Genomic DNA, 8,045 nt, shown 5'->3' on the forward strand with positions numbered 1-8,045 from the left:
TAGTTTGGTGAGCCACAACGTCTTGCTGTCAGTCAATGGCTACGCTCGCGTCAAAGACTGGAGACCAACGGTCCAGGACGGGCGTGGCAACTTTGGCTGACTTGATCTGATTGGGCAGGAATACAGTCTACTACCCAATGGTGGAGTCTCCATCTCCGTGCTGAGAAAAGGCGTTCAGGTAAGACAACGCCCCATCTAATTGGCAACTATATCAGTGGTGTCAAACTCAATTTCATTGAGGGCCGCATCAGCATTGCAGTTGCCCTTGGGGGGCCGGGTGGGTGTGGTCAGGGTGGGTGTGGCCTACTGGGTGGATGTGGATGGAGTGGGTGTGGCCTACTGGGTGGGCGTGGCCAGCTCTACATAGTTCGCGTCAGTGGTGCCTGTGGGGGCCTGGGCAGGAGTGGGACAAATCTGAGGGTCTCTGGCAGAAGGGGGTGGGACCAGGACAAGTGCCAAGGCATGGTCCACTGGAAGAGCCTCACTGTTCCTCTCAGGCCATGGGGGGGCTGGATGGTGGTACGGGCTGTCCGGAGCCCTGGGCAGCAGAGATCAAATGCCCAGCCTGGCCCTCGAGCACCCTGGGCAGCAGAGGTCAAATGCCCAGCAGCCCAGCCCCACTTCCCCAAGGGGATTCCCAGCTGCACTTACCTCCTCCTCAAGGCTGCTGCTGTGCTTGCTCTCCTTAGCCAGGTTGCTCATGATGGGTACGAGGGCAAAGTCAGAGGGAGGCTCATTCCCTCTCCATGGGAGGAGACCCGGCTTTGTATCCAAAGCTTCCTTAGCAATAGGATGGGAGACCCCCAGGATAGGCCAGGAGGAGGGGCAAAGGGATGGTGAGAGGACAGCAGGGCAGGACTAAGGCAGGACTTCCCTCAGACCCTCCCTCTCCTTTCCTTCTTTCTTCTTTCCTTCCTTCCTAAGTACAGAGTGGTGGGAAAATATTTGAGATGAGGGAGGGAGAAAAACAGGCAAGAAATGCAGCTGGGGAAATGTCACCCTTCGTGAGGAATGGCCTGGAAATGGCCAGCACATGGCCCTCACCTACTTCACATATCTGGCTTGATGGGCTCTGGGGGAGGGGATGCCATGAGCAGCCTGAGAGTTAATGTTACCTGCGCAATGCCGCCCAGCCCCCAGCCTGCCCGGTCTCGGCAGGCAGCGGGGCGCTCTCATAGTGCCAAGAGGTTGAGCCGGGTGGTGCGAAGCTCGCCAGCTTTGCACCTTGCTGCCTGCTGAAACTGGGCAGGCTGGGGGCTAGGCAGCATTGCACTTCTCATTAGATTTGCGCCACCCGGCTCAGCCTCTCGGCGCTGTGAGGAGAGCGTCCCTCTGCCTGCCAAAACCCCTCCCCCGGAGCCCATCAAGCCGGATATGTGATAGGCCAGGGCCATTTGCTGGCCACTTCCAGGCCATGGTGCATTTCTTCATTCCTCACAAAGGGTGACACCTCCCCAGCATGCACCCAGGGGGCAGAGCCGATATGGCAGAGGCTAGTTCCTCGCTGTTTCCAGATGGCCTTGTGGAGCTAAGACTGAATGCGTTTCAGCATAGATGGCCACCACAAAATTGTACATTGGCTCCCTCCCGGCCTGGGCCAGGGCCAAGGCAGCGGAGGCAGTTCCCTCACTGTTTCCAGGATGGCTTTGCGGGCCACATGAAACCACTTCGCGGGTCGCATCCGGCCCCCGGGCCTTGTGTTTTACATGTCTGAACTATATGAATCCTGAAGGGAAGGAATTCTTTTTAATCAGGTAGTAGTTACATGGGTATTTTGGAGAAGTATGTTACAGAATGATAGTTAAGTAGTGTGATTGGAATAGATAATGAGAAAGAAGAGAGAAGTAAATAGATGGGGTAAACTGAGACTGAGCTAACTTGATTGATATTGGAATTAGACAGAATGGGTGTTGATTGGAGAGACAATGCAGGGTCCAAAAATGGTGCCATGTGAACTCTGTGCAGCAGAAGCAGAAAAGCAAGAATGGAAATTACCTTTTGCAGAGCCATTGTGGCTACATCTATCTTGAGATCTATGGGCTTAAAGAGCTGAAGGTGGAAGTCAAATTGGTTGTCATTACAACTTGTAGTGCTGTTCAGAGAAAAACAAATGTTTTGTTAAGAGATTGTGAACAGTTTTGGTGCAGGTTAGGAAAGATTGGAAAAAGCTTTAGTACAGCCAGTTAGGAGACTGCGTGCAGGCACCCACTGTGAAAGTAGTTTGAGTGGGAAGAGAGAAAGAGTCAACAGTGGAGAAAATCAGAAAGAAGGGCTATGCTGGAGGGTTGAATTGGAGTTATGTAAGTGAAGACAGCCAATTAAATTGAAGGACTTTATTGAAGGTGAGAATGGGAGTGACCAGATTAAAATACTGTATTAGAAGTTAGAATTATACAAACAAGAGAGAAGAAAGTGTAGGAATCTAGGCTGAAGAATTAAATTAGAAAATACTGCTTAGTAATTCTACCTTTTGATAAAACTGTGGCTCAAAGGAAGACCGGAAAGGACTCACTGGAACTATATTGATGTGATGTGGTGGTGTAGTTTTTTGAGTGGTTAGAATATACTATTGCAGGCTGACTCTGCCCACTGCCAAGAGTTCAATCCTGACTGGCTCAAGGTTGACTTAGCCTTCCATCCTTCTGGGGTCAGTAAAATGAGGACCTAGATTGTTGGGGATGATAGGTTGACTCTGTAAACCACTTAGAGCAGTGTTTCTCAACCTTGACAATTTTAAGGCATGTGGACCTCAACTCCCAGAATTCCACAGCCAGCATTGCTGGCTGTGGAATTCTGGGAGTTGAAGTCCACATGCCTTAAAATTGTCAAGGTTGAGAAACACTGACTTAGAGAGTGCTGTAAAGCAGTATGGAGTGGTATATAACTTGTCACAGTTGTTCAGTGAATCACTGCAGTTGCTAAGTTAGTAACACAGTTGTTAAGTGAGTCTGGCTTCCCCATTGACTTACTTGTCAGAAGGTTACAAACTGTGATCGCATGACCCCGGGATACTGTAGCTGTCATAAATATGAACCAGTTGCCAAGCATCTGAATTTTGATCATGTGATCATGGGGATGCTACAAGGGTTGTGTGAAAAATGGTCATAAGTCACTTTAATCAGTGCCGTTGTAACTTTCAACAGTCACTAAATGAACTGTTGTAAGTTGAGGACTACCTTTAAAAAAGTTTGTTTCATTATCAGATAATTATGATAATGATATGATAATGATTTTTAGCCAACTTCACGTTTATCATTTTATGTTGTAATACACATACATTAATCTTTCAGTATTCATAACATGTTTATATCCAAAATGGTTATCATACATATCTCATAATTTTTAAAGTTATGGAATTACATTTGTAGAAATTTAGATTTAGCATTAAAAGCATCAATATTATAATGAAATATTAATATTAAATGATACTAATGCATAAACAGATATAATAACTAAATGTAAAAAAAATTTGTCTTAAAAGAATTGATTTAAATATTGAAGTGGATTAATTATACAATTAATGGGTTGGTTTATACATTGTACTAAACTAGAATGGATTGTTATTTTGCTTTAGTGTGATGTGTGAATTTACTGAGTATAGTTTAGCATTAAAGTAGCTTACTCTTGTATGTTCAACAAGTCATGTTTAAAAGTTTCATTTAGTGATATTGATGATTTAATTGCTTTAGAAAAAACTGGTTCATATTTAGTATTTGCTTCAAAACAATGTTATTTGCATATTTGTCACTCAGATTTTATGCATCTCAAATTATTTGTGAAGATATCACTTTGCTTTATTTCTTGGATGGTTTCCTATGTGTGGTCTGCCACTGGCTCCAACTTTATGCATCTTGAGAATCAATAGTACATTAAGGAGACTGACATGAGGTGAGAGGGAAAGCACATAAATAATGAATAACAACCTTAATTGCTAATCTTTCATTCCTGTTAGGGGAAATGTAAATTTCATTGAATAGCTATATGTTTTATATTCAGTGTAGCCCAAAATTATTATAACTAGTAATCTTGAATTATATGTAGTACAGATTAGAAGCAGTTTCTCTTTTAACTAGACAACTCAATAGCATTAAAATGCCATTGGATCTTATGCACATTAAAGCCTGATTTTCTTGAAGAAAAATTACGAATATAGAAGTTGATGAAGCAGCCTTATTAAATGTATCATTTTCATCTCAAATCAGTATCTGTGTTCAAAGCAACAGCTACATTTTTACAATCTTCCAAAACTTAAAAATCTAAAATTTATTTTGCCTTCTCTGGCCCAGTTCAAACTGATCCTTACATTTTCATTCATACCATGGTATCAGGTAAATTCTATGGTAGTAGTAGTTGTTAGCGAGCTAAAGCCCAAGTTAGAAAAAAATATTTCAAAATGGTATGGGATAGCTTTAATCATTTGTTAGAATTATGCACTTGGACATTCATGAAAAAGGTGAATGTGGAAAACAGTATGAAATCTTTCCTTTGAGATGTAGGTGCAAGAAAAGACACTTTTAAGTTATTAGGCTAAGGATGATCAATGAACTTTAATTCTGCACGTTTTTATTAGCTTTCCGTGATTTCATGTGCTGCATATCAGTGCAAACCTGCATAAGGAATAATACTTTATTAGCTCATTAATGTGACTAGGCAAGACGCAGTTGACTTTTTCAAAGTTGACCTGTTTCATGTCATCTTGAGTGATTCCACTTTATATTACTTTACATTTTCCCTGTAATGTTTTTCTCTGATGAATAGCTGTGTAGAATCAGCACAGGAAGAGCAAAGTCCTTGGCAATACCAGCTCAGTTGCATCTGCAGATGAGGATTTAAAATTCTATGCAGCAGACAGTACCTCCAGCAGGCGAGTAAAAGGTTACTGCATTATTTGCTTGTTTGCATGCAGAATCTTTTTATACAAAAGGCTTCTTAAATTTAATTTTCACTGGCTGCTTGAATTTAAATATTACTGGAAAATGAATTAATAAAAATGTGAATATCAAAAGGGCAGAGCAAGGTTGAAGGAAGAAGCAATGCTGGCACAATATAGCTGTAACCAGTCTGTATGGAGGGGAGGAGGCAGAACAAATATAGCTTTTGATGCAGAGTGAAAACAAGAAGTTTTGCTTAAATATGTGTGCTTAAGCTGCTGTCCGGTCCCTTGCTTATTAAATTATCTGATGACTAAGGTTTTGTAGATAGCTGCTAATACTGCCATCCGTGTAAATGACAATTATTTCAAGTGTGATTATACTGTAGTTGGGTTGAGCATCTTTGTTAACGTGAGTGCGCTCTTTGCAAATGCTTTAATGTATGCTGCATTAAATGAAATAAATGCATTGCTTTTAATAGCTAAAGGACAGTATGTTATCTTTTAGTATATAGGGTTTTTCATTTAGTACTGCTTCAAGTTTTCTGTATGCATTTATTTTAAATTATAATTCACTTAAGTGAAATTTGAAAAAATACTGTTATTTAGGCCAATTTTTAAATATTTTATCAGCGCTTTTGTATACAAAGGACATGTTATTTTTGTTTGCTTTTCTTTCCAACTTGTATGATATAGTTTGCAAGCATATTTCTAAGTTGGCATTGCATAACAATACTATATTTTCTTTGCAAGGATCTTATGTTTTATTGCTTTGGGTTTTCTTTAGCTGAAATTTGTTTCCCTCTTTGTTATTGTGATGTCTTGCTTTAAATTGTCTCTTTGCTCAGTTTTATATTTAGAAAATAGCTTTACTCTTTTTAATTTAAGTTTAAGTACAGTTATGTTTGTAACAAAGGCAGAACTTCAAAGTTTTAAGAGCAAAAAAAATCATTCTTAAGTGTAATGGATAGCTACTCTATCTATTAAACACTTTAAGTGGCAGGTGTTCTTGCAAATCATATTTCAATTGTAATTTAAATTGCTCACAGTTTCTACTCCTACCAATGCCAAAGAAGTTTTTTTTAGATATTAGACGGATCTTGCATAGTGAATATGGGAACAGAACAGGGCGTGGTTATTTTCTGTTGGCTGCTTAAGGACTGAGCTTTCAAAGCGGGAATAACTTGGACAGAGAATGTCATTGCAGACATGAAGCTACAAAACAACAAACTACTTGTATAGCGTCTGTTACTTTAGTTAATAGCTCTTCTACAAAGCAGTAGACATTATCAAAATTGCTTTTCTCATGGAAAGTGTAGTTATAAAAGGCACTTTAAAATTGCAAGCTTTGCTTAGCGTAGAGAGAGTGGCTAGCATCAGCTTTAGAGAACCAATTTTTAAATTTTTTTGCAGTATTAATTTTTGCCAGAAAGCTGCAGAATGAGGCAGTCAGCCAATTTTGGTTGTTTATGGGCCAGTACCAGTACTGATTTCTTAAGGAATAAACTCATCTGATGAGCAAGTCAATGTGTGGCTGTGGCTGCAGCATTATTTCTTCTTTAATGAAGAGGCTGGGCCGTTCGACCTGCTGTTCGGATCTCCTATCTTGCAGCCATACATCAGACCAGTTGCAGAGATTATCCATCAAATATCCCAATCAGCCAAAGAAGGTAATTATTTAGATTTATTTAAAATATTTCCTTTAATACAAATACAATGTTGAGCTAAATTTAAGCCACATTTTAAAGTGCCTTTAGATTTCTTGACCTTGCAGCAGCTATGTAATATGCTTTTGCTATCTCTAGGTTGTGTAGCAAAAGAAATGTGCTGCAGTAATTGATTTTATAATGGAATCAGGTGATTTACTAGCTTCCTTGATAACCACTTGCTTGCTCTGAATTGTGGAACACTTTAAGAACATCCTGAACTAAGTATGAAGTTGCTGTAAGAGGGTTAGACATTCTGGAATGTCTCATTTGAATTAAAATGGCTGGATTTCTTTCTATTGCAGTTCTCCTATATATGCATTATTTTCTTTAAAACTTGGGTTCTAGTTTTAAAAATACGTTTTGTAGAATTTAATAATACTGTGTTTTTGTAAACATACATTTATGGTGCCAATTTTAACAATATCCTTAGACAACAAGAAAGATCAATGTCTTTGACCATTTGTGGTTTAAAATAAAACTGTGACTGCAGGGTTGTTGGGTTTCAGTTGCCTTTTATTACTGACTACAGCCAAGGTAGTCAGGGCAGTTGGCATTTTCTTTTCAGTCCTAAGTCTGTGATTCCCAATTTTATGTCTTGCTTAAATTATGGTATAATTTATATTTATTCTGTTCTTTGAATTAATGGATAAATTAATTTATTAATACAATTAAACATTGTGACTTACAATTTAAGTTAGTATATAGGTATTAAATATAAGGACTATTATTGATACATTTAATGAAGCATACATACATATTTTGCTGTTTTATTTGTTCTTTTTATGTTGCTATTTACATTTTGATATGTGGGAGATCTGAAGATTCAAAAACCAGTGGAAGCCACAGAAATGTAATCCTTGAGCAAATGGGCAGATATTACTAAAATGCCACAAATGCCCAATGAAGTGTTTTGTTTTTTTTCCCCTTTGAACAATGTCTCCAATCTTCTCTCAGTATCTGAAGATATTTGTCATTTGTATAGTTCTTTAAGAATCAATATATCATCATATCTAATGTGTCTCTAAGCTAGATTATTAGTTATTATTCCTGTGTCATGGATAGATATAGCCATGTGGAAGGAGGAAACATTTGATTGGCTGGTATTATTTTATATTAACAACTCAGCTGATGTGGCTGTGTTTTTGTACACACAATGTATAATACAGTTCAGAATTTTGAAATAAAGACAAAAAGCTGCTTCAGAGCACCTGGGATATGTGTTACTTTGTATCACTAATGTTTTCATTCTGAACTATTTTTAATTTCTTTGGAAGTATAGAAGTAATTCTTAAAGATTAGGAAGCACTGGTAGTCCACGACTTATAACAGTTCTTTTAGTGACCATTCAAAGTTATAACAGCACTGAAAAAAGTGACTTATGACCATTTTTCACAGTTACAACCATTGCAGCCATGTAATCAAAATTTAGATGCTTGGCAAATGACTCATATTTATGACAAGGTCAT

This window comes from Protobothrops mucrosquamatus, unplaced genomic scaffold (assembly GCF_001527695.2).
Source record: "Protobothrops mucrosquamatus isolate PMUCROS unplaced genomic scaffold, P.Mucros_1.0 scaffold_201, whole genome shotgun sequence".
NCBI classification, from domain to species: Eukaryota; Metazoa; Chordata; class Lepidosauria; order Squamata; family Viperidae; genus Protobothrops; species Protobothrops mucrosquamatus.